At 41.7% G+C, this 25,204-nt stretch overlaps 3 long non-coding RNA genes across 4 annotated transcripts in view; 2 read left to right on the forward strand and 1 right to left on the reverse strand.

Annotated features, from left to right (window-relative positions):
* The first annotated feature begins 3,099 nt into the window (after positions 1 to 3,099).
* The window catches only part of LOC311445139, a 91,125-nt gene continuing 69,020 nt past the window's right edge, over positions 3,100 to 25,204 (forward strand). The window contains exon 1 of one of the 2 annotated variants that reach the window (XR_014698232.1): positions 3,100 to 3,220. This is a non-coding gene — a long non-coding RNA (uncharacterized lncRNA). Of the gene's footprint in view, positions 3,221 to 23,713; positions 24,107 to 25,204 lie in introns of those variants that run through there. The other variant, XR_014698233.1, reaches the window with a different exon arrangement.
* LOC311445141 lies at positions 12,749 to 19,959 on the forward strand. The gene is made up of 2 exons (XR_014698236.1): positions 12,749 to 12,830; positions 18,081 to 19,959. It is a non-coding gene; the product is annotated as an uncharacterized lncRNA (long non-coding RNA).
* Positions 19,112 to 23,464, reverse strand: LOC311445140. Its single transcript, XR_014698235.1, has 4 exons — positions 23,256 to 23,464; positions 22,506 to 22,644; positions 20,103 to 20,646; positions 19,112 to 19,994 (listed from the first exon to the last, which is right to left on the reverse strand). It is a non-coding gene; the product is annotated as an uncharacterized lncRNA (long non-coding RNA).

The following is a 25,204-nucleotide window of genomic DNA, read 5'->3' on the forward strand; positions in this document are numbered from 1 at the left end:
GTGTATGGAATTGGTCTGGAAACTTGACCAGAAATAGTTGATGAACCAGAATAAGAATGGAGGAAGTTGAATAACCATAAAATAACTGTGCTAAGTGTCTGACTCTGAAGGGAAATAAAATCTATTTTGGAAAGTTCAGCTGCAAGTTTAAGCACCAGGGTACTCTAAGTAACTCAGCTTATTTTACAGGCATTTTAAAGCAGCCTTGAAAAGAACAGGAGGATTTCTTAAATTGCTAAAAATCTCTAGGATGTAATGCACTGACTATCTCTTATGCCAACCTAGGGACCTACTATTATCATTACAGCACTAAGCTTCTTTCCACCCTAACGGAAGAGGTATAGGTTCATCCATGGCTGATGGGTAACACAAAAGCAAGGTGGCTGCTGGTCCCCTGAGAAATCCATCAGAGGAGTGGGATAAGGCTTTTGTAGCCTGTAGCTTGGTATATACAGAAATGTGAAATTCTGACTGAAGAATGAAGCTGACATGATAACCCTTTTCCTTTTCTCTCTTAGATTTTCAGTTGTCACTCACTCTTCACTCATTGGAGAGGGATATATGTATTCACAGAAAAAAAAAATATGGCCCGCAATTGGAAGAGCTCAGCTAGTGATAGTAAAAGTGATAGCTGCACTCATGAGATGTCATGAGTAGTTACTACAAGCTCACTGATAGTAAGATGTTTACAAAATCACATTAATATTTAGAGGTGCTGAATCCCTTTTTATCATAGTAGCCTCTAACAGTCGTAGATTACGTGATACGAATAGTTCACGTTACATGAAGCTGAGTTTGAATACTTTTTTTGGTGAACCACGTTTATTTTAAGATCATATGCTTTTTCACTCAGCAATTCCACTGCTCATCTTAAGCATATGCCACATATTGTCTTCCCAACAGATTAAATCTTAACTCCTCCTTAGTATTCCCTTAGGGCATATGAGCACTGAGATGCAGTGTTTCATCAGAGCCCATTCCAGAATGAGCTGTTTAAATCCCTCTGTATGCTTGGGATATGTATTGTCATCATGTGTTTCCAAAGGCCAGCTCCTGAGATGTGAAGGTATTTCTAGGGCAAAGCCAGTCTGCGAGGAAAGTTACCCCAGCTGGGTGTCATCCCAGTCTCTAGCTCACTATGACACTTGGTGCTAGAAGAATATTCACAGCTTCCTAAAGAAATTCAGCTGTCTGCTAGTTATCACTCTAATTCATTTGAACAGTTTACCTGACATGCAAGTGTTGTACAAACATTGGATAATCCACACACATGCACATGTCCAGCTGTATGTAATGGTTGAAGTGGTGCTGATATCCAAGAGGAATCGGGATATCTGTGTTCACAATGCATCCCCTTGGCAGCACAGCCCACTTCAGTTTGCAGTCTTAAGGCAGCAGACAGAGGTGAAGACGATGCACAAACACGTGTCACGCAGTTATAGCTGTTCACTGAAAAGGAATTTAAGTGTGACGGTGGTGCTTCTAAGATGACGGTGAAACTGCTATTGAAGAAATAGTCCAGCCATAATCAGTGGGCTGATTGTGGCAGTATTTGGTTACGGGGAAATTAGTACGTCTATATTTTGAAGGTAATCCTATATCTAGTTTTATTATAGTTATTTTGTGAATAAATGAAGGCTCTCACATCTGGTGCTATCATTCTGCTTCTTCCTTAAATGAAAGCCTTTTGATAAAAAAAGGTATCCTGATGTGGAAAATGTACCATGCTGTTCAGCACACTATTCAAACTGTTCCTTACCCTTTCAGTAAAAACCAATTTAGAGAACATACCATATTCTTTCTGTTCTTCATTTTATCACTGACAGCTAGATAATAGAAATATTCTGGGATAGTCATGATGCCTCCAGAGATGATGTATGAGAAAGAGAGGGAACAGCTCGATCCCTTCAAGACAGATCTACTCTGTAGGACCAAGTGGCAGAAACAAACTGCCTGGTAAAGGGTGCAGGCCAGAATGGCTGTTTGAAAGTATCCACAGTGCAGCAGTAAGCATACCAGCCAAAAATACTTGTTATCTATTCAGTCTGAAAGAGGGAGAACAACTGCTCAGCACTGTTTATCTTGTGGTTTCAGGTTTTTATCTGTTCAAGCCCAAAGTGACACGGGCACAAACCCTGCCAGGTTTATTTTTATGAGTTAGCTGGGCACAGGCAGTGCATATGAGGAATGGCCAGCTCCTAGGTGTGAGCTAGACTGGACCAGTTGAGACTGAAGAGACTGCGTGTGCTCTCTTTTCGGCATTGAAACACCAAATCCATACTTGGGCAGTGGAAGATAAGGAGGACCCAGGGCATCTCACATCTGCAAGACAGGCAGATGTCATAGTGCTGGAAAAGTGTTCACAAGTGCCTGTCCAAGGAACAAAACCTGGGAGTGCATCTGTTCCCTGGAAAGGGCTCCCTGTGCGTACTGCACAGAGCCACCATGCAGCCCTTGTTATCTTGCCATGGATTGTCAAGGTGAGACTCCCAGACAGCTCTGTGTTTCAGGATTGTGATCATGTCTAGAAACACATTTGTGGTCTGAAAAGTTGGGCGTAAAGCCCAGTCCCACATGGTTAAAGGTGGTTTATGAAATTCCTTCACTTGATGGTAGGATGCCCTGGGCAGGAATCTGGGTTGGGCTGTGCTTCTGCCCATTGCACGCCAGCTGAAGTGATGCAGCTGCATTCAGGACACTTCCCTCTGTTGAGTCAAGCTCTATTCTCCAGTGTAATACCATCAAGGCCCAGAAGGCAGTGTTATTGGATCTAAAAACAACATTTGGGTTAGTATAAGCCAGGAAAAGCAAAGAATATGCTTGCACCAGCTCCCATTAAATTTGGGAAAGGAATTTCATTCTTATAGAACTTCTTAGGTAGATGGGTTCAGCTGCTGCTTGGCAATTTCCACATTGCTCTGTGCCTCAGTCTCTATAGCGGTAAATAGCTCTGGTCTCCTTTGTGATCTCTGGGTTGGCCTTTGATTATCATCAGGCTCCAGCTGGCTGCTCTGTACCTCATGCTCTGAAGGGAGCCACTCAGACTATCTGTGATTGATGCTGCTCTGCCTGATGGTGCTCCCCATGCAGACGTGCTCTCAGAAAGCAAGGTCAGCTGCTATCAGGGGAAACTACAGCTGTTCTTCTGATTTAATTCATTTATTGACTTGTGAGTGCATCCAGCTTGGGGTGGTGACAGATCACTGAGGTGCTGTATGAGGTAAGACAATGGTTGTGATTTGTGTCTGTGTGTTTGTACAAGCAGGTAGGTGTTTTATTGAGGGGCAGCCAAATAAACAGCAGACGCGTGAATGTAGCCTGTCCTCCCATGAAGCTCAGGAGCTGGTCTTGAGCTTTAAATCAAAGTAATACTGTTACTGCATACATCATCGAGGACTCTATCATAATGCATATGGCCTCACTGTTCTCCCCCTGTGAATGCATTCTTTTGTTAAATTTGATTTGCGTTTATCTTCACACCAATTAATGCTGCTCTGACAGCGTCTGTGGCAGTGTAAGAAAATGATGGTGCACAGAGAGTTAGACTCAATGACCCCTGTGGATCCCTTCCAACTCAGAATATTTTATGATTCTGTGACTCTGTTCCACAATGGATTGGGCCTTTTGTGCTTGATTATACAGTTAGGCACTGACTCAGGTCACAAACTCGTATTGTCTTCATAAATGGTGGTGAAGGTTTTCAGTGGGTGTAAATTATCATAGTTCCTATAACTGTAGTGGAGCTAGGAGAGTTTCTGTTGGCCAAATCTCTGTCCATGACATTTTTTTTTTATCATAGTTTAGTTCTCTCATATTATGTCTAATTAAACTGACTGATTTTCAAAACTGCCAAAATTATTTACAAACCCAAGTTTGTCTGAGAATGGTTCAGACTGAAGCTTCTTAGTGCCTAGGGGACAGTGAGTACTGAGGTGGGTGGCTGACCCAGGTCGTGGTGTTTCACCAAGAGGCTAGTGCCTTGCCTGTTAAAAACAAAAACAAACATTGACAACAACAACAACAATAATAATAATAATAAAACAACAGACAAACCTCTATGTTTTGTTTGTTTGTTTGTTTGTTTTGTTTTGTTTTTCACAATTCCATAATTTTGTAGGTTTCACTGTAGGTTATTTTGGAAAATGGCTCCCGAGTATCTTAAGTTATTTTGAAAACTGTACTCAAGACAGCCAAACATACTATAAAATAGTCTGCTTGTAGAAGGAGAAGAGCTAGGATTAGAAGATGGTATAAGAATCCTCCCAAGAGGGACAGTGCAAGGTGTAGGACAGCCATGAAAGAGGTTTGGAGAGGCAACAATGCTGTGCAGGGAAACGAAGGAACACAGCAGCATCCTCTGTCTGCTGCCCTGTCCTGTGAATGATGATTTGTTCATGTTTGTAAGTTAGCAAGTGACAATATTAAGTTCAGTTACCTAAATTATTAATTCTTCCACTTGTATTTAAGAAGTGATGGCTAGACCACCATGCTGGTCTTAAATATTTGGTCACTAAGATCATATTTACTATATTTTTGAGGTCTCTTTCTCCCATCATATTTCCAAACCAATGCATTTGTTTCCCTTTCTCAAGCCCACTTCTTCCATTCCCATGTTTTGTATTTCCCTCTCTTTGACACAATGCTCCACACCTGCCTCACCTCTTACAACTCCTGGTCATGTGTACAGATGAAGAAATATGTCTTAGACCTGGAGAAGGGAGGCTGAGCCACCCCAGTATCATCAATAGTTGGGTTCACAGGCCACAATAGTCCTTGAACCTGAATGTTTCGATTTCTTAAGAAGATCACGAAAATCATCTGTGGCAGAGAGTTCTTGGGTTAGTATCGTACCTCCTGTGGAATCAGTGTATCTCAGGAGAGTGAAAGCAATCCTAATTTGTTATATTTGATTTGACCTGTAGTTGTTGCAATTTGGACTAAAATTTCATGAGAAGCCTCTGGTGGTTTCTTTTTTTTTTTTTTTCTTAGTGAACTGGGTCACGTTTCCCTTGTCATGCATAATCCTTTATTATACCAGCAGAATTATTATACAGAGTACATTTAATTTTCCACACGTAACGTAGGCAAGCACTCAGAACAACATATGATGGCACTTAGGAAAGTAAATATTTAATTTTTGAATGCATACATTTGTTCTTCATTAGAAGATACAGAGCTAATTATTCCCTGAGTATTACAACAAAATTAAAGCAGCACAGCCATGGTGTACTTGTAAAATGTGTATGAAATTGCGACAAGGGAGGGGAAAAAAATGGAAATTTCATTATGGAAAGGCAATGTTTTACTGAACTCCTGCATGAAGGAGATCCCATGTACAGAAGGAATTCTAGAAATTGTCTAGGCACAGGAAGTTAAATTTTGGGAATAGTTATTACATGGCTTAGAACAGCCTTTGCAAATGCTGCAATGAATATTTCCATTTGGATACAAATGAATTATTAAGCATGCAGAAGTAGACTTTCATTGACATGGTCTGTACAGTTATCACAATACATTGAGTTTTGAAGTGTCTAGATCTCAGGATGCTATATAAGCAGAAATAGAGTGAAATAACTCACTGTGTCTGCAGAAGTGTCTCATGAAATGCAAAATGAATGGCTGAAAGAAATATTCTTATCTGGTGAAATGGGATTCCAGTGTGTCATAAATTTTGCTAACATAATTTCAATCAGGGATATTGGTTATAGATTTCAAGCCCCACCTCATGAGCAGCAGTTAAATCTTCCTTCCTTTCCAGTAAAGTCATGCTGAAACAATTCCATCCCAGCGCTAATGCTGACGTCCTGATTCCTGCTGTTGCACTTACGTGACTGGAGTATTTTCACTGCAGCCAGTAAAACCTTTGTCGATGCCAGTTTTTTTTTCCTTGTCCTCTAGTACTGTTGTAAAGAATGTAGAGTGATGGTGCAAAATAGCATAACACCTGGGAGTTTGCACAGATATGCAAGCATCTTGGGAGATATTTACTCCTTTTGTTTGTTTGGTGGTGTTAGTGTTTTTTTTTTTTTTTTTTCCTTTTCAAATGTCATACAGAAAATATTATCAAAGTTTCTAGGATCTGTTCTCAATGATAGACAAAGACAAGCTTGAGAAATGGGGTAACAGGAACCTCATGACTTTCGGAGAGAGCAATCATGGCAAGTCCTGCCTTTGGGATGCATCAGCAATATGGACTGGGGATTGACTGGCTGGGGAAAGCTCTGCAGAAAGGACTGGAGGGTCCCGGAGGACCACAAGTTGAATAGGAGCAGTGTGTGTTTAGGGTGATGAAACTTGACTGTGCATTGGGCTGTATGAGCATAGCCAACAGGCCAGTCATTCCCCTCAACTCAGCCCTTGTGAGAATGCAACTCAATTGGAAAATTGTAGTTTCGACATGTCCCAGTGCAACCAATTGGTCAAAAAGTAGGAGCAAGTCCAGTAGAGGGTCCATAAGATGTTCAGGAGACTGGAGCACATCTGTATCAAGAGAAGCTAAGGGTCCTGGGTTTGTTTAGTCTGGGGAAGGTAAGCTAAGGGGTCAGACTCTGCAGCAGCGTGCTGCAAAATGACAAGGCAGTGGTCATGTACTGCAACAAGTAAAACAACAAGTAAAAAAGTTAATCAGAATGAAGCACAGAACCAGTTTCCCTGGAAAGGCCGTGGCCTCTCTGGAAAACAGAGAGGGTCTTGTGGGAGACGTGGCAATTGGCAGCTGTCTTGGTAATAGTGACCATGAAGTGGTTGAGTTTAGAATTTATGGTGACAGAAGGGAAACTGCCACCAAAACTTCAGCCCTGGATATGGGGAAAGCAGACTTCAGGCTGTTCAGGGAACTAGTCAGCAAGGTCCCCTGGGAAGCTGCTTTGGAAGGCACTGGTATCCATCAGTGCTGGTCAATCTTTAAGCACTGCCTCCTGAAAGCACAAGATTGGGCAATTCCAAAATATCGGAAGTCAGGCAGGTGGGGCAGAAGGCCGGCTTGGCTGACCAGGGATCTTCTGCTGGAGCTTAGGCAAAAAAAGAGTATATGGCTGCTGGAAGGAGGGTCAGGCAATGAGGAAGGAATACAGGGATGCTGTTTGTGTTTGTAGGGAGAAAATTCATGGGGCCAAAGCCCAACTAGAGTTGAAGCTGGCCATGTCTGTGGGAGACAATAAAAAAGTTTTTTTTAGATATGTTAACAGAAAAAGGAGGACCAAAGAAAACATAGGTTTGCTACTTGATGGGGAAGGTCTCCTCACAGACAATGACATAGGCAAAGCAGAGACGTTTAATGCCTTCTTCACCTCTGTCTTCAATGCTGATGATGGGCTTCGGGACCCTGGGTGCCCTGAGTGGGGTGACCATGACAGTAGGAATGACAAACTCCCAACTGACCCTGAACGTGTGTGGGATTTGCTGCTCCACCTGGACCCATACAAGTCCATGGGTCTGGATGGGATCCATCCCAGGGTGCTTAAAGAGCTGGCTGATGTCATCGCAGGACCTTTCTCAATTATTTTTCAATGATCTTGGGAATCTGGAGAGGTCTCAGTAGACTGGAAGCTGGCAAATGTTGTCCTAATTTTCAAGAAGGGTAAGAAAGAAGACCCTAGCAATTATGGGCCTGTCAGTCTTATGTCAGTGCCTGGTAAAATTATGGAGAAGATGATTCTTGAAGTTACTGAAGTGCATCTGCGGGACAATGCAGTCATTGGTCCCAGCCAACGTGGGTTCATGAGGGGTAGGTCCTGCCTAACAAATTTGGTTTCCTTTTATGATAAGATCACCCATCTAGTCAATCAAGGGAAATCAGCTGATGTGATCTTTTTGGACTTCAGCAAGGCTTCTGACACGGTTTCCCATAGGATCCTACTGGACAAAATGTCCAGCGTACAACTTAACAAAAACATCATACGATGGGTGAGCAATTGGCTGACAGGCAGGGCTCAAAGGGTTGTGGTAAATGTGGCCACATCTGGCTGGCAGATGGTCACTAGTGGGGTTCCTCAAGGCTCCATTTTAGGGCCAGTCCTCTTTAATATCTTTATAAATGATTTGGATGCAGGACTAGAAGGTGTTTTGAGCAAATTTGCTGATGACACCAAACTTGGAAGAGTTGTGGACTCGGTTGAGGGTGGAAAGGCCTTGCAAAGAGATGTGGACAGATTGGAGAGCTGGGCAATCACCAATCATATGAAGTTTAACAAAGGCAAGTGCCGGGTCCTGCACCTGGGACAGGGCAACCCTGGCTATATGTACAGACTGGATGATGAGATGCTGAAGAGCAGTCCCGCAGAGAGGGATCTGGGGGTTGTGGTTGACAGCAAGCTGAATATGAGCCAGCAGTGTGCCCTGGCAGCCAGGAGGGCCAACCGTGTCCTGGGGTGCATCAAGCACAGCATTGCTAGTTGGTCGAGGGAGGTGATTGTCCCGCTCTGCTCTGTGCTGGTGCGGCCTCACCTCGAGGTGTGCAGTTCTGGGCACCACAGTACAAAAAGGGTGTAAAACTGTTGGAGAGTGTCCAGAGGAGGGTGACAAAGATGGTGAAGGGCCTAGAGGGGAAGACGTATGAGGAGGGGCTGAGGCCTGTTCAGCCTGGAGAAGAGGAGGCTGAGGGGGGACCTAATCGCAGTCTACAACTTCCTCGCGAGGGGGAGTGGAGAGGCAGGTGACCTATTCTCTGATAACGCCAGTGACAGGACCCACGGGAACGGTGTTAAGCTGAGGCAGGGGAAGTTTAGGCTGGACATCAGGAAGAGGTTCTTCACCGAGAGGGTGGTTGCACACTGGAACAGGCTCCCCAGGGAAGTGGTCACTGCACCAAGCCTGTCTGAATTAAAGTGATTGGACTGTGCACTTAGTCACAAGGTCTAAACTTTTGGGTAGACCTGTCTTGTTGCAGACTCCAGTAGGAGTTGGACTTGATGATCCTTATGGGTCCCTTCCAACTTGGGATATTCTATGATTCTCTCCATCCTTGAAATTTTCCAGAACTCAGCTGAGCATGGCCCTAAGCAACCCTTCAGCCCTATGGCTGAAGTTGGCTCTGTTTTGAGCAGAAGGCTAGAGTAGATTTATTCAGAGGTCCCTTCTCACCTCAATTCCTATGTCATTCCTTGACTTTCTTACAGAAAGCTGCTATTACCTCTAAAATATGGTCTTATATTAAAAAAATGGCTGTTAGTATGGCACTCAATCCTTCAGTAAATATATTCCATGGGGATATTTATAGTCCTGCCAGCTACCTTCAGTGAGAACAGAAAGATTTTACTCCCAGAAGGTCCATACAGCTGCCAGCAGAGATTGTGAACAAGCCTTCTTCCCTTCATCTGCAGCTTCGCCCCATGGATGTTCATTGGCTCCAGCTCTGCAGGCCCTGTGATATCTATGGATTTGTATGAGTGTCTGAAAGGATCTAATTTAAAAAGAGAATTCTCTCTTCCAGGCAGAGCTGGTTATGTGGGTGAGCTTGGGGGTTGGTTGGCTCTTGGAGAATATGTTCGTTTTGGGGACAAGAATAAAAAGAGAGAAAAAAAGTTCCCCATCTGCTCATTTGGCTCCTTCCATCCATATGGGTACACAAGTGTCGCAGGTGTTTGAATCTGGAGCCTCTTTGACAGCGCTGTCAGCGTGGTTCCGTGGACTCAGACCAAGGGCAGGGGTGGGCATGGACCTTGCTGCCTCCTAGCTGTCCCTTCCCAGTAATCCCTGATGCCTGCATTCAGATTGTGACAGGGACCCTGGCTACCTGAGGCAACTTCCAAGCTGGTGAGCTAGGTCAGCTGGTTGTATCCTGACACCCTTCAGGGTAATCCTGTATCCTAATCTTCAGGGTAAAACACAAGGAGTTGCCTGGACTCTGAAGACTTCCTACAGGTGTACCTTATATTTGGGAGAGCTGTTCCCCAACTGTGCCCCAGGTTACAGAGTAGCAAGAAATTCTCAGGATGGTTCAATATCAGTGGCGATGACTTTTTTTCCCTGCTAGCATTTCTCTCTCAGCTATGTTCTCACTAACAAAATTGCCTGTTCAGTGTTAAGTTTGTAATCTAAAGTGAGTGCCATAGATTAACAGTTGTTGCTGCTTTATTATTGCAATGAGAGTCATGAGATCAATTTAACCATTCCTTGCTTCATTATTTGCCTAAGACAATAGAGTCATCTCTACAAATTTTATTGCTTTGTGGGTATTTTTAGGTTAATTATCATAGATATTAACAACAATCAACAAAGATTTCCTAGGTGCATGCTCTTGCTCTCTCTCCTTTTTTTTTTTTCTTCTAAGATTTTCCACTTTCCTTTCTCTTTGTAGTCAATCCAGTCTGCTCCCAGCAAAAGCAAAACAAAACAAACCAACCAACCCAATATATATGTATTTTGTAAAAATGCTAATGTTTTCTTAGTAACTTATTTTAAGAATTGAAGGGATAGTGATGAGTACTTCTGTCATACATCACAGCAAGTGAACCTGTATAGATATGACGGGGACTTAAGTTTTATTTATTTATTTATTTCAAAAGATTCAGAATAAACCAAAAACTTCATTTGATTTGAATTTTCCGTAAGGCCTGACTGATCCAAGGTTTGCCTTTTTTTGCCAAGTATTGAAAGTTATAGAGAGACATGCTGCACACATTTCTGCATCCCATTACAGCTGTGTTGTTCATTCCAGCCTGGCCAGGCAATGATCACAGATCCAGACGTCAGAATTTGGTACCTTCAATAAAGGTAGCTAGTTAGATTCATGCAACCTGAATTGAAATAAACATCTGGCCTACAGGGTTGCCAACATTATTATTATTTATGCATTTATTTTTATTTTGGAAGCCTTCAGTATAATATACTAGACTTCCATTCTCCATTGAATACACTGAATTTAGGATCCTTGTATGAATTCATTTAAAGTTTGTTGGACAAATCTATGAAGAAGATGTAAACAAAGGTCTCTCTGATCAACTGGAGCACAGCTGAATATCCCAGCAGAATAAAGAAATAAATCTGCAGTTTTGTTTATGCTGCCTGTCTTCTGTTTAAAATGTGTCAGAAAAAGTCTTATTAACATTTCTTAAGGGCACCAGGAAAAGCACTAGACAGTTTCTTGCACTTGAAGTACCAAAAAAAGCAATTTTAATATCTAGTTTAATATAACATAAACATCTTTAGATTCCAGTCAACATTTTACTGATCATTTGGAAGATTTCCATATACTTTAAACATAATCACTGGAAACTTTTAAACTCATTTCATATGAATTGAATTGCAAGATAATATTCTAATATATGTATAAAAATAGGCATAATTATTCTTGAGATATGTTTTTTCTTCTTGTACCTTCTCCCCCTTCACAATTTCTCTCTCTCTTTTTTTTTTTTTCTTTTTTTTTCTCCTTTTGCCCTTTTGCCCTTTTCCCTTCCTCCAGAAGCAGGTAAGGTGTCAAGAAGACAGGACTAATTCTACCTTCATTTTAACAGATGCCAAAACAGTGAGAGGTGTAGAGAGCAATGAGGGCTCTATTTCAGCACTGCACTTCAAATCTTGTAGGATTTGCATGTGTTCTTTAGGTGGTTAGATGCTCTGCTGAATCCAGGCTTAAATAACTTGCTTAAGGTTGCAAAGAATAATTAAAATTGAATTCACAGAATTCTAGTTCAATGTCGCTCCCATTGGAATGTCCCCTTCACTGGTTTAATTTTAATCTAGTCATTAAGATTTTGGGCAGTTTTCAGTAAAAGTGATCTTTGGCAGATATCTTTGCCAAACAAAGTCCTCCTGAATAAAGTCTTTGTTGTCCAAACAGATGTTGGCCATATGCAGGAGGAAAAGGAACATCTGTTTTTGATTTATTTTTGTGGGTAAGATGGAGTGATTGTATACCAATGTATACCAGATTGTGTACCAATGCTGTCTATTGGCTTGATGGTTATAAACATTAATCCACAGCCTGTCCTAGCTGCATCAGGTACCCATCAGATCGGTGGTACAAATGCTCATAGGCATGGACCTTATTTGTGCAGCACTGCCAGAGATTGCCTTCTCCTCTTGTCCCAGCAGTCCATCCAGCCTCCCTTGGCAATCCTTCACAACTCATTTGCACATTTCTCCATAAATGTGCTTGCAGTAAAGAGCCTTTCTTCTTGAAAATAACAACCACCAAGATTTAATGAAGAGATTTAGTTTTTCTTTGATGAGGCTGTTGCTATAATAGAGTTTGCCTGTCTGCATAGTCCCAATGGTGCAGAAAGAAACTCCAGTATGTTTGCTATGTTAGTGTTATCTGAACAGCTAAAAATTCAAGCCAAGGATTGCTTTTACTGAAAGAAAGTGAATAAAATTTTCTTTGCTCAACATTAGAACAAAAAGATATGAACATATCTGTAGGTGGTATGGAAATAAGCATTTGCTAGTATATAGCTGTGGAAAATAAATTGCCCCAAATTATTATTATTATTATTATTTTTGCTGTGCCAGTCTGACTCATCACAATTCTGACAGATGCTAAGGAAGATTTTTCAGGTAGAAGCTTGCAGTGAGACAGTGGTGTCTGCACAAAATAACAGCAGACTAGGAAGTTGAAAATGCATACACTAGTAAATACTGCCTCATCTAAGGAATGCCTCAGAAATACAACAGGCTTACCTGAACAATGTGAACACTTTAGAAAGCCAGTTTGGCAGCTCAGGGATTATCTTTAATCATTCAAAGAATCAGGAAGATGAAATTTCTCATAAATCCTTCTCCCATTTGGTGTAACTCCTATGAAACAGGTGTGTGTTTCTGGGGACAGGAAGGAGGAGTTTGCTCACACCTTGCCCTTCAGTGTTGCCTTGGAGCAAATCAGCAGAAAGGTGAGGACACTGTCTGTTTCTGCTCATTTAGTACATCTCCACTATACATCTCCTCTTTCTTCAGTCTTTTTGTTGTAGCTATGACTTTTCTTCTGCAAATAAATGCCCTGCAGGTTATTAGCCTGTCTGCCATTTTCTGAAAAGAGATTTTTCATCTAGGCTCCATGGGGCTTTGTGAAAGGAGCCCCAGAGGTAGTATGTGTTGGGGAGAAGGTGGTGGTCTTTGCACATCAGATTGCAGAAGACGTGCTTTCCAGGTCTGCATGCTACAGCTGGGAGGATTTCTGGGACCAATGCTAATTCATATCTTGGTTGAATCAGCATTGATTAAGCAGGTGATAGAAAACAAGGACATTCTGTTACAGCTGCAATTCAAGCAATATTACACTTGCTAATTTGCATACAAATATCTTTTGCTTTTTACAATAAATGCTTCCACATAAGAGCCTGTCATTCAATGAGGAAATAACTGTTTTAGAGGTCTGACTTCAATCCGTAGCCTGAGTTTAAAACTTATATTTGGAGTTTAAATCAGATATTTTCTATGCTGCCAGTTTGATCTTTGCCAGCCAGAAGTACAGGTCCCTCTAGTGTCCTTATTACAATTTCTTGTCAGCTTTTATCTTAACAACACCTGCCATTAAAGTCAACAGTTTCCTCACAGTAGTGTTTTAAACACCACATTATTACATAGTACATACATCAGGAATGTACATTGTGATATGTAAATGTCACAGCTACAACACTTGATCAATATGGATTTTTTTCTTTCTGTGGTGGGCCTCTCCGTATGGATTGTGAGAACAAAAACAGTCTGCAAAAAGACCCTGCCAGGCAGTAAGTTGCTCTCCAGCCTGGCCAGAAATAAGTATCAGGGGTTGTCGTGCTGCCTCAAGTTGAGCTCCCAGAGGTAACTGGCACTAACGCAGTATGTCCCTCTGGAGGAATGGGCTAACCGGGAGAAAAAGGGGGTTTAGCTCTTGTTAGCAATTCTGTAGAGCCTCCTCTGATCCTGTTTACAGTCTTCTCCAGTTGTGCTGGGATGACAGGTTTTACATTTCACCAGTTGATGGAGTAGGTGAAGATGGCCCTTGGACTGTTTTGGGTGCAGGTGTGATTGAGAGTATGGGACAGCTGGGGTGGGAAGCCAGGTGTGATTATTGTCCATTAGTCAAGTGTGCCTTGTTCCTGATGAGATGGGCTGTTGCATGGCTCCTACCAGAGGGAAGGAAAACATTTCTTTTAGTCTGAGTAGTTTGTAATCTCCGTGGGGATTTGCTGAAGTGAGAAGAATGTTTGCGGCTGCCATGCAGATGAAGAAGGCAATTGCTTCCTAAAGCTTTAGTTTTCCTTTGTGCAGAGGAAGAAAACCATCAAGTTCTAGTAGCAAAGTAATGCTCAATTTCGAGTCCAACCAAACTATGATTCTGCTGAGGAAACTATTAGGAAATATTTAACTAGGCAGTAAATCTAATTGCAGTATCTTCAGTATTCAAGTCAATTTGTTGTCACTTTTTTCCCATAGCAGAATCACCACCAAGATAAACGCTGCTCCCTCGGCTTTCCTGTAGCAAAGATCGCCATGTCCTCACTGATGCGTGGCTGGATGTCTGTGCTATGGGACAGAACTGCTTTTGTGATTTATCCACCACAGACCAGTGCCAAGCACTATAATTTCAAAGATCCTTCTGCAAGGACAAATAACTTGGCTTTTGGTCTCATAGGTAGACTTGCTCACTGGAACAAGGTGGTTGTTACCCCATAGAAGATTTCATCCCACTAATAAGGAGAGCAAGAAGCATGTCAAAGAGACAGTAATTAGTATAGGGCAGCTGAACACTGCAGCCTGGTCTGTTAGGGAGCATTTCAACTTACTTTATTTTCAGAATTGTTACCTGAATCAAATGTTTATGGAAAAGTGGCATTTGCCTACCATTTCTCAGGCTGAGAAATAGGTGGTTGATACAATAATATCCATTTGTTTTTAAAGAGCTATTTAGTATGGACAGAGTGGGCTAGATCTCTCAAAGGTATATAGAACCATGCTTTCCTCGGGAATACACAGAAATAAAAACAGCATGTTTGTTTTTGCCTGGCTCATTTGTTGCTTACAGTTCGACTTCTTTTATGAAGGCAAGGTGAATTTAAATGCAAAGCAGCAGAGAAATCCACTAGGAGGAAGATTAGGGAGTCTTGCCATTACAGCAATGACTGTATGAATATGAAGAGCAAGCACAAGTGAGACTTTATTTTTTGGATGCCCACTTTCAATTGCCATCACCTGAGTGTGGCTGGCAGAGGGTGCAGTAGCACAGCTTGCTGCCTCTGCTTATCAGGAGAGCTAGCTTCCAAAGGCTCAATGTCACGGAGACCTTCAGAGGGTCCAGAGAGACGCAACTACATCAGTACTTGCTGCTCTGCTTCTGACCTTGCAGAAAGCATTTATTGCTGGTGTCCAGTTTGTGGGGAAAGGCTTGGGTCAGGCTATTTTCTCAGAGTGTTGTGTCCTCCTTTGAGCTTCTTCCATGTCTTGATTAAAAAAAAAAAAAAATCCACAAAAGAAACATTTCTTGGCAAGGGAATGGGAACAGCCAAATTATTCTTTAAGTTTCTAATTTAGAGCCCAGCGCCAGTACCTGCTGCCAGTAGCTTTGCACCCATCTTCCCTCGTCTCATGCCTATACCATCTCAGTGCCCATCTTCTCTTGTAACCACAGCTGCTTTGTGCACCTTGGTGACAATCTGCACACTGCTGGCTGCCACTCCCCAGCATTCAGTGTCCATCATTAGCTCTTGTCTCATTGCAGGAAAAATATTCCTACAATTATGACTGTGGGATCAAGTCACTACACTACATGTACTAAAATCAGTGTAAATATGATACTTGACTCCTGCAGAAAGTCTGGTCCTGCTTCAAGGATAATACTGCTGATTTCACTGTAATGGAAAAGTGCAATGCAAGGAGAGCAATGAACGCTATCAGAACTATTACAAGAGACAAAGAACTGCATTCATTGCAAAATTTTCTGTTGCAGATCATAAAAAACAAATGAAGAAATGTTTTCTCCAGTGAATGTTTACTTTTTCCTGTCTGTTTTTAATGTTAAGAATCTTTTTGGCCATATTTAATGATGTTGAATGATGTGTTATTCCATGGAGAGGGATAACCAGCAACAGATTCAGGGACTTAGTGAGAGCAGAAAAATGAAGAAAAAGAGCTGAGGCAGATGGTAAAATCCACCCTATTATAATTAATACCTGGCTCTCTTCCTTGTCAGAGGAGTCAGTCCAATTTTTCCATCTTGAGGGACAAAGAAAACTCCAGCCCAATTGACTGTTGGTGTGGATTGGCCAAAACTGCAAAGAAAATAATTGTGTAAGTGTCCATGAGAGAGCACAGAGCAGCTCTCATTTTGCATCTTACTGGCAGCACAAAGTGACCAGCACTTCTGCAGCAGATTATGGGGTCACATCTCCTGGTATGGTGAAACACTCAGAAAGCAGAACGCATACAACCGTGATGTCTTCTCTGCTTCTCAAAATACTTCTGTGGTTAAATAAAATTCTGAGGTACTATGGTTGTTCTATTCCCATCTGCTTTCATTGCTTCTTCTTATTTATTTATTTATTTATTTTAATTATTAAATATTAATGGAATATGCTGAGCTGCAAATGTTGTTAGTCACTGCATTCTTTCTCATCCCTAGAGTTATATGTTCATTTCCAGCTTGTAAAAATAAACTGTTTATTCCACTTCCCTGCATGAGATGGTTCTTCTTTTTCCTTTGCTGGCTCCCATCTTTATCCCATTTTACTGCCCACCTATGTGCTTTTCTTCAGCCATGGAGTTTTTCTGCTCCAGAAAATTGTTAGCATAAGCAGCAGAGAAATGATGGTCAGCACAAAAGGCTCTTTGTGTTGAATTAATTGAAAGTCTCACTGTTGATTTCAGTGTCCTGACTTATCCTGGATGATTTGGGGGATCATTTTTTTTTCTCTGATCGTCTCCAGTCTGTCAAAAAAAAAGATCACGTACTCTCTACTCCCACCTCCACTCACCTTAAGCATCTCCCTTCACCGTTCTTTCTCCCTGTGCTCTGTGCAGGCTTTGCCAGGTTAGCCCATCTGCTGAAGAGGCTGCCACAGGAGAGAGCTGAGTTTAATTTCAACAGTAATTAGCATGGGCACCATTGCTTCAGGAGACAGGGCAGAAAATGGTGGACTTCAGTTATAACAAAGCAGACTGAGGTTGGGTATTGGACAAAAAATACCCTTTTCATTAAAAATAAAAAGATAGTGAAGCCCTGGGATAGGTAACTGGGGGGCGGGGGGCATGTGGATATTTTACCGGATCAGACAAACATGCCAGGCCTGCTGTGGCCATAGGTGATGCTGTCTTGGAGCTGAAAGTTGGACTGGCTGCCCCCACTTGGTCAGCTCCTTGCTTTTCTGTGGCTCTACAATAGCTTGGTTTCCCAAGGAACTGTCATAGTATCAATAACCTTATTATCATTGCATTATTAGTTTCCTGTCAGAGAATGCAAAAACTAATTACGAAGTGTCCCCTAGTTTCAACCTTTTTCACACAGCACTAGTCTTTTCTGGAGTCATCCTGAACCATCTCCTCTGAGTCAGATGTGTGCAGATGGATCCCTGGAGTGTCTGTAGGACATGTTTATGAGTAATTAGCTATCATCTGGAAGGTTAGAAACAGAGCAGCAGCATACACATAACCTGTCTTCTGCATTTATATCTAACACAAGACTAAGAAATATCTCTAGCAGACCAGAAAGCCCTCCAGCCCCACAAAACCTTCTGCAAGGTGGATTACTTGCTACCTGGCACCTATAGAGAGCAGGGAGAAGCACATATGCCTACAGAGATGGCTGGGAGGAACTGCAGTGACTACTGGTTTTGTACCTCTCCTTCCCATTAGAGAAGCAAGAGCTTATCCCACAGTTTATCCTACATCCACTACTTATCCATACTTCTTTAATACGTAGGAGTCTCAATCAGGACTGATCAAAATACTTGAATGAGAAACTAAACAGCACCGGGGATTTATTCTTGACCTATTTTATTACCTATTTTTTTTTTTTCATTCGTATACTAGAAAATTGCATGCTTGGTTTTGACATCCTGTATGTTAAACATACAGAAATGTTTCCTGAATAGCGTATGCCAGAACATTTCAGCCACTGGATTGTCAGTTACCAAGTTCACTTTAGTTATTTGTTTTTCATAGCACAGGACTCACCTGAATGAGGAAGACAAGTGGCACAGCCTCACCCTGACCTTCAGGAAGACCTGTTAGGATCCTCCCCACCAACCACACTGGGAGTTACTCTGTGCACAACAAACAACTGCCATCCAGCCTGGTGGTGACAGCAGGGCAACCTCGGTTTGGCCATTTAGCGGCACCACAGGGGCTATGACACTCAGATGTTAAACTGAAAAGCAGTAGAAACAGGCATGTAACTCTTTGGGCTCCTTGTAACCCTCACCTATTTTTAGTAAAATTTGTGGAAACGTTTCTGCATCATTGCTGTTATTTGACTAATATATTTTCACTTCCATTCTGTTTGGAACAAATAGATCTGTTTTCCTAACTCATCGCTAAACACAGCCTTGTTGACTCAGGATGCAAGGCTCATCACCTTGTACTGGAGGTGGGTCCACGGATGGAGCTGCACAAGATACAGCTGAGAAAGCTGCAGAGATACTGTGGCCCTTTAATCTCATTTTATATTTCATCAATTCATAAATATATCTAGCAAAAGAAGTACACAATTTGTATTGGTTTCTAGTTGCTACTAAAATGAAGTTCTGGAAGCTCTGGGAAATTATTCTGGATGCTTTTTATGCGAAGTACTGTTAATGCAGCAGTTAAATCCACTTATAAACTGAATATTTCTTCCTTAGCAATACATAAAGAAAATCCCATAATTCTTATACAAGGAGAAGAAATATATCTGTGAAAGCCACACCCTAAACAAAGCACTGTTGTCATCAAGGCCTCTGGCAGAATGAAGGCATTAAGTCCAAGAATACATCTTCATGGTGGGCAGATGGCTGTCAGCATGACTTACATCTTTACTTTTCTATTTATCACACCCCTTTACATGGCACTTCTTGGCAGAGTCTGCAGACACAAGCCTAACTTTGTACAGCTTCAGTCAGATACAAACAGATTCTGGATGTTTACCTGAAAAGCCCTCTTTAGTCTGGAAACTGTTGATACCATGAGGATACGACAAATTTTTTCTGTTTCATGGGACTTCTATGGCAGAGGAGGTTCCTGGTGCAGGACATACACAGTGCTGACTATGTGATGTTTCACTCTGTGCTCATTTCATCAAGAGAGATGCTTCTGTTTGCTGTTTGCTTCTTTCAATCACAAGGAAGTACAGTGGGATTTCTCACATTGTAACTCTCTAACAACCTTTTCCAGGACTCAGGGCTTGTATTTGGCCTGAACCTTAGAAAATATTCAGGCCAAAGCTCATTATGTACAAACTGCTTTTCTTCCCTTTAAACCAACATGAAAGAAAAAAAAAAAAAAGAAAACCCACAGAAGAAAAAGCTGAAGTCTCAGTTCTGCAAACGGAGCTCAGCAGTTCAGATTGCCAGTGCAGTGGCATTTCTCCAAGACCTGGGTTTGCCTCCTGTCATACGTGTCCTGGGGAATGCCTGGAGACTGCACATCCTGCACACACAGAGTGTTTGAGGAAAATTTATAAAGAACAAGCGTTATGGAATTCTTAGCTCATCATTTTTTTTAATCACTCAGACCATAACTGTGCAAGAATTTGCAGCATTTTAGAGAGAGTTGTATTCGTGGGAAGCAAAAAGTATAGGAAATATATGATCTCTCTTCAGAAGTGATCCTGTTTATTTCATATATCTCTCGAAGTCATTGATTCTTCAGAACTTCTCAAATAAATCCAGACTAAAAGCAAAGCTGCACAATGGGGTTTGATGCTATTTTTGCCACAGTCAAAGTGAAAGCTCCCTTTGTAAGCAGTAAAGCCCTGGAGGAAATGTGCTAGGCAAGAGAGATTAAACCTTCTTTGTATTGTATAACAAAACACGTTGTAAGGTTGATTACAATAAAAGCCTTCCAAAGTGACAGCATTGGGTTCCTTCTTTTTCTTCTCTCTTAAGCTGTAACATAGTTATAAAAAGAAATAACATTTTGGTAAAGTGCATGGTCATTCTGTGTTCGGGATCTGGATAAAATTTACATTAATTTTGCAAGGACAAAGAGCTTACCATTTTGGTCCCTGGGGGTGAGCAGGGAGTTGAATCTCTCTAGGCTGTTGGGTTGTAAATGGAAAAACTTACCTTAAAAAAAAACCCTGATACTGGTTTGAGATTGGCCAGTTTTACATCACCTTTCTCCAGTAGGCAGTTCCATTAATGTCACAGCAATTTTATAGGGGTTATATGACACACGAATAGTGTCTATTTGTCTGTTGCTTTTTGGTGATTTTTTTCAACATGCCCAGTTTAAAGTCAGAACACGGAGAAACTTCCCAGCTATAATTCCAAACTTACTCACTGCAAATAGAAAATCTTTTAAATGCCCCATAGCAGATAGAGTTAGTCAGAGCTAATAAATCTTCTTGTCCAAGTAGGCAGCCTGTCAGTGGACAACACATTACATTTTCCTGGGTCAGACCAGGACTGAGTGAGATGCGATCCCATCCTCTTTGTAAAACATGGTGGAAAAATGTGGAGAGAAACTGCACAACACACTCTCTCTTCTCCTCTTCATTTTACTTCAGGAAATTCAATGAGATTTACTCTGGTTTACCTGGGGAATTCAAAGTAAAAGTCAGAAAATGTAAACTAAGACAGCAGCCTGCCCTTTTGAAAGGAAAGACATGATTTCCAATCCCCATGCACCACCTGCACCCCACAGGTTAATGCAGTTTAGCATTTATCCAGTTAGGAACAGAACCGCTCAGTGAACAACATCTCTCATCAAGCTGAGTAACAACAAAGTATCTGAGCTGAATTTTTCTTAATAGAAAATCATTTAGAGTGAATCATTTAAAGTTTTCCTACTTTTGTGTTAGTTGCATTTTCTGCCAGCAAACCATCCCACCATATCTTTTCCAGGAATAATTTTGGTTATGATAATACACTTCCATGAAGACAGACTGGAAAGATTAGACATGCTTGCACTGGGAAGATTATCCACACTTATTTTGGAAAGGAGGGGTCATGGAAAAAATGACTGCTTTGTCTAAGGTATATCAGAAATCTTTAAATGTGTTTTTATGCAAGAGTGGGGAGATATTTATTAAAAAAAAAAAAAAAAGGCAAATTCAAATTTATAGAAAAGAAAAGCAAATTCAGTAAGATTTGAGATTAGCAAAAACAAACAGCAAAAATAGACATGAGTGACAAATGTGGCGCTGAACTGTACTGGTTGTATGGCTGGAAACCCTCTGACCTTTCCCTAGATTATCCCTCCTGTTCACAAACCGTGGAGTTTACAGCATCTTTTGTTTATCCTGGCCACCATATCTGATCTGCACCAGCCCATAAGTGTTGTACCCATGTTTCAGTGCCTGCATCAGCTGCCCACCAACCACCACCCCCAGTTTTCAAGGGGGAAGGTGGAAAGGACAAAAGGACAACAGCTTCCATCATGTTCTTGGGGTTTTGATACTCCAAGCCCATGTAGGTTTACATCCCCATATCTCTGACTAGAGATTAAATGATCCCAAATAGAAATGAATGCTAATACAAAACCCTATATGTACAAACACCATAAAAAACATGTAGTGCCCCAAAACCGCGGGCTTTTTGTATTGTTTTCTTTTCAGATGTTAAGCACTATCCAATAAGTCCATGTTTACTTGAGGAGAAAACAGTTTCAACTAAATGTAAGAAGTTTCTAAAAAGTCCACAGTGGTTTCAAGGAATCCAGCTTCACATTTGGCTGTAAGAACAAACAAGCAAACAAACAAAATTCCCAAACAAAGTAAACATCCTTTTTTTTTTAAATTTTAATAGATATATAATATTTATGTTTGTGCTCTTCTTAGCAGAAAGGTAGGAAAAGAAATTTCTTTGGAATTTTGATGAACAACTGCATGTGTTTGATGGCACTAACAGTCTTTTGTCTCTTTGAAGTTTCCTTCTCCACAGCTAGGTGCCAAATAAGGGACAGCCTTACTGCAGACCGTGTATGTAAAGCGGCTCCTAGCTCCCTGACACCTTCACTTTCTCCCTGGGAGAAGAATCTGCCTATCTGCAAATGCAGTGTCTCTGTCCAGGCCCTACATAAAGCAACTACATGGAAAGGACTGGACAGGACGGGATGGGACGAGCAGGGCAGGGCAGGGTAGGGACCATCTGTTTTATCCTCGTGCTCCAAAGCAATCACTAATGATCCTGGGGTTTCTTCAGCCTTATTGTTAACAGGGCTGGCTAATCTGAAATTTAAGCTCTGTCCCTTTCTGTTCTGGATCACCACTCTCTGTTTTCCTGATGTAATCAGAAATTTGGTTGTTTATTAAGACTTCTAATTCTTGCACAAGTACACAGACATCATGGATGTTTGACGGGACAGACTATTTCCCCCCTTCTTATTCCTACTAGGGACAAATTTATCCCCCAGATTTTTAGGTTCTTGCTGAGTCCACCATTGTTCATAGTTACCTGTAGACCTTTGATTTCTTCCTTGTTATCCTACTTCATTATTGCTAACCCCTTCACTAGAGCAGCAATAAGCAAAGATTTCTTCCACTTCTTTATGAAGTGCATGTCAGCTTTGATTATCAGCTCAGGACTCTTCACCCTATGGTCAAGGAAGCCAAAATTATCCTGTGCAGCTGTGTATTTATCAAGGGTGCATCTGTCCATGCCTGAATCTTATTCTTTCCTGACAAGAGACATGAGAACATTGCCTGAATCCCAAGATTTGTTACATATTTGGGCATCCCCTGGCAGTACCAGTGGTGCCCATCCTGACACTTGCCTCGGGGCAGCGTTAGTTTCTGGACTAGGCGCAGCAGCTGTTTATTGCTGTGCTAGTGGGGGTCCTGAGAGCAAGGACGTCTTTGAGTGTGAAGTCCAACGGGCAGATATATCCCTCTTGTCCTCACAAGGAGTTTCTTCTTCCTCCCTGGAAACCCTTCCAGGCACTGGGAATCTTGCAGTCTTTGGGCTATACAACTTTTCCTTGGCTGCCTGTAGCAGACAGAACAGAGCGCATGGGAACCTCACATAAATTTTTTCTCTGGGCTCACTGCAGTGCTAATAAGCTTTATCTATGTAGAAGTTGAGCAAAGCTCAAAAGCAATTCCAAAACAGGGTATAAGGTTTTAATTATTGTGGGAGCCTTTGCATCTTCTCAACCTACTGACACAGGTATTTGATCTCACCACCGAACAATACATTTAGTGGTACCTGTAATCTCCTGAAGGATGGAATAATCATTAAGATTTTTCCCTAATGCTATCAGCTTCAACTTCCAAAGTGAGAGGAAGGCAGTCACATTCCTGAACCAAAACTGCACATTTTTCTAAAAGATAAGAGCGAACATAGAAATTATTCTTCTCAAAATTCACATTCTAATACATTTTGCATGTGTTTTGGATTAGAAACGCAGATAGACTGCAAGCAGCAAACGATGACTGTGTGTTTCTTTGAATTAGTATTCATCACAGTGCAGCTGGGGGTGATTCTCTCTAATATCCCAACACAGCAGGGTCAGATTGATCTGTTCTGCTGCTCCTGCCTCTGCTCTGGCTGGTGGTAGAAACAGCTGAGCTGAGACAGCTGAAATACCATTTTATGTCTCTTGCTCGTTCTATTTAAGTTTAGTGCAATTTAAACTTATATCATGGTTGGGATCAGTTATTTTCCCAAATCACACTGTTGTACTCCAGTGGTTTTTAAGGTTGAGTCTCTGACCTAATGCTTCATGTGGGGCACAAGGCTTCTACTGATTTCAGCTGTGTAAGATCAGGTTCTTCCTTCAGTCTGTCCCAGCTCCTGTGAAGAAACCATTTGTAGGCTTAAATATCTTCCTGATTTCCACTATGAGTTGCATTTGGTCCTCCTGGCTAGGAGAAAGGTGTAGCGATGTGGTTTTTGGGTGAAACTGGGGCAAACGCAGCCAAACCTGTTTAAGACCAAACCCTGCCTTGCTGGAAGGAAAGGGAAGGAGCACAAGACCTTGCTTTGGCAGCTTATAAAGAAAGACATCGTGTCAGCTACTGTAATGAGCTCTGATGCTACTGGCCAAGAGATAGCAGGTAAGCTGGTATTGTTTATCGTTACGTAAGTATCCTTTAAAGAAGAAAAGTGGGGTGGAAGAGGTGCTTGTTGCTATGTGTCATGGTGTAGCTACTCTAGTGGGCTGGGTGGAGCAAGCCACCCCTTACAATGTGCTCTGAATCATGTTTTCTGACCTGCTACCTTTGCTTTACCAGCCTTTGCTGGTAGTGACTTTGTGTTTCTCAGAATTGCTTGGTGGGCTTAGCAGATTCAGCAAACTGAATGCTTGTGTGTTATGGTTTAAGTTGTCCCATCCATGCTGTAGCAAATCTTGTTTGCAGAGGAAAACTTCATGATATTTTCCCCTTAAGTATCACTTGCCTGGTTCACTACTAATTGAAAAAGTGACTTGTGCTGGAAGATTTCTATCATTGGTTCTCTGCAAATGAATCCAAATTATATTCTTGCTGGACTGCTGCCAAAGACTCTTATCTGTTTCTCACTGAAGCTCTGACTAGGTTTCCTTTTTGATCTTCTAGTGGTACAAATAACGTTTGTAAATCTCTTTCAGATCAGTGAAGTGTATCAGCAGCTTATTTTTGCAGGTTTTGCTTTCTGCTGCAAACCATGACCAGCTCCCCATGGAGTTAGCATGAGCACAGGATAGGATCCCTGTGGTGCCTCTGAAATGCATTACACAGCTGTGCTGTCCTGCTGGGTTCCTGTTAGGGTGTGGTTACACAGACTTCTGCTGTGAAAGCTGGGGCAAGTTATGGCTCGCTCCCTTCCATGAGCACCTTCTTAACCCTGTGGCATGCCTCTTCTCATAAGCTCTGCTTCTGCTTCTGCTTGGAGTTCATCTGGCAAAAAAATAAACTGTTAGAAGTAGTGGTCATTTTTAAATCCCTGTCTTCAATCTATTTCCCAGTTTGGTTCAATGCACTTCCAAAAAAAGCATTCAGAGGGTGCTGGGAATGTGCAGGAGGGGATGCAGCTGAGGAGCTGTTTGAAAGCAGGGCTGCCAGCAAAAGAAACTCAGAAATCATAGCTTAGTTGAAGTGGACTTAGCTCTAAATACATGGCAAGCAAAGTAGGATTTTTTTTTTTTTTTTTTTTTAAGTTCTGCTTCTAAGCCT

The sequence above is a fragment of the Aythya ferina genome, assembly GCF_964211825.1.
Source record: "Aythya ferina genome assembly, chromosome: 15".
NCBI lineage: Eukaryota > Metazoa > Chordata > Aves > Anseriformes > Anatidae > Aythya > Aythya ferina.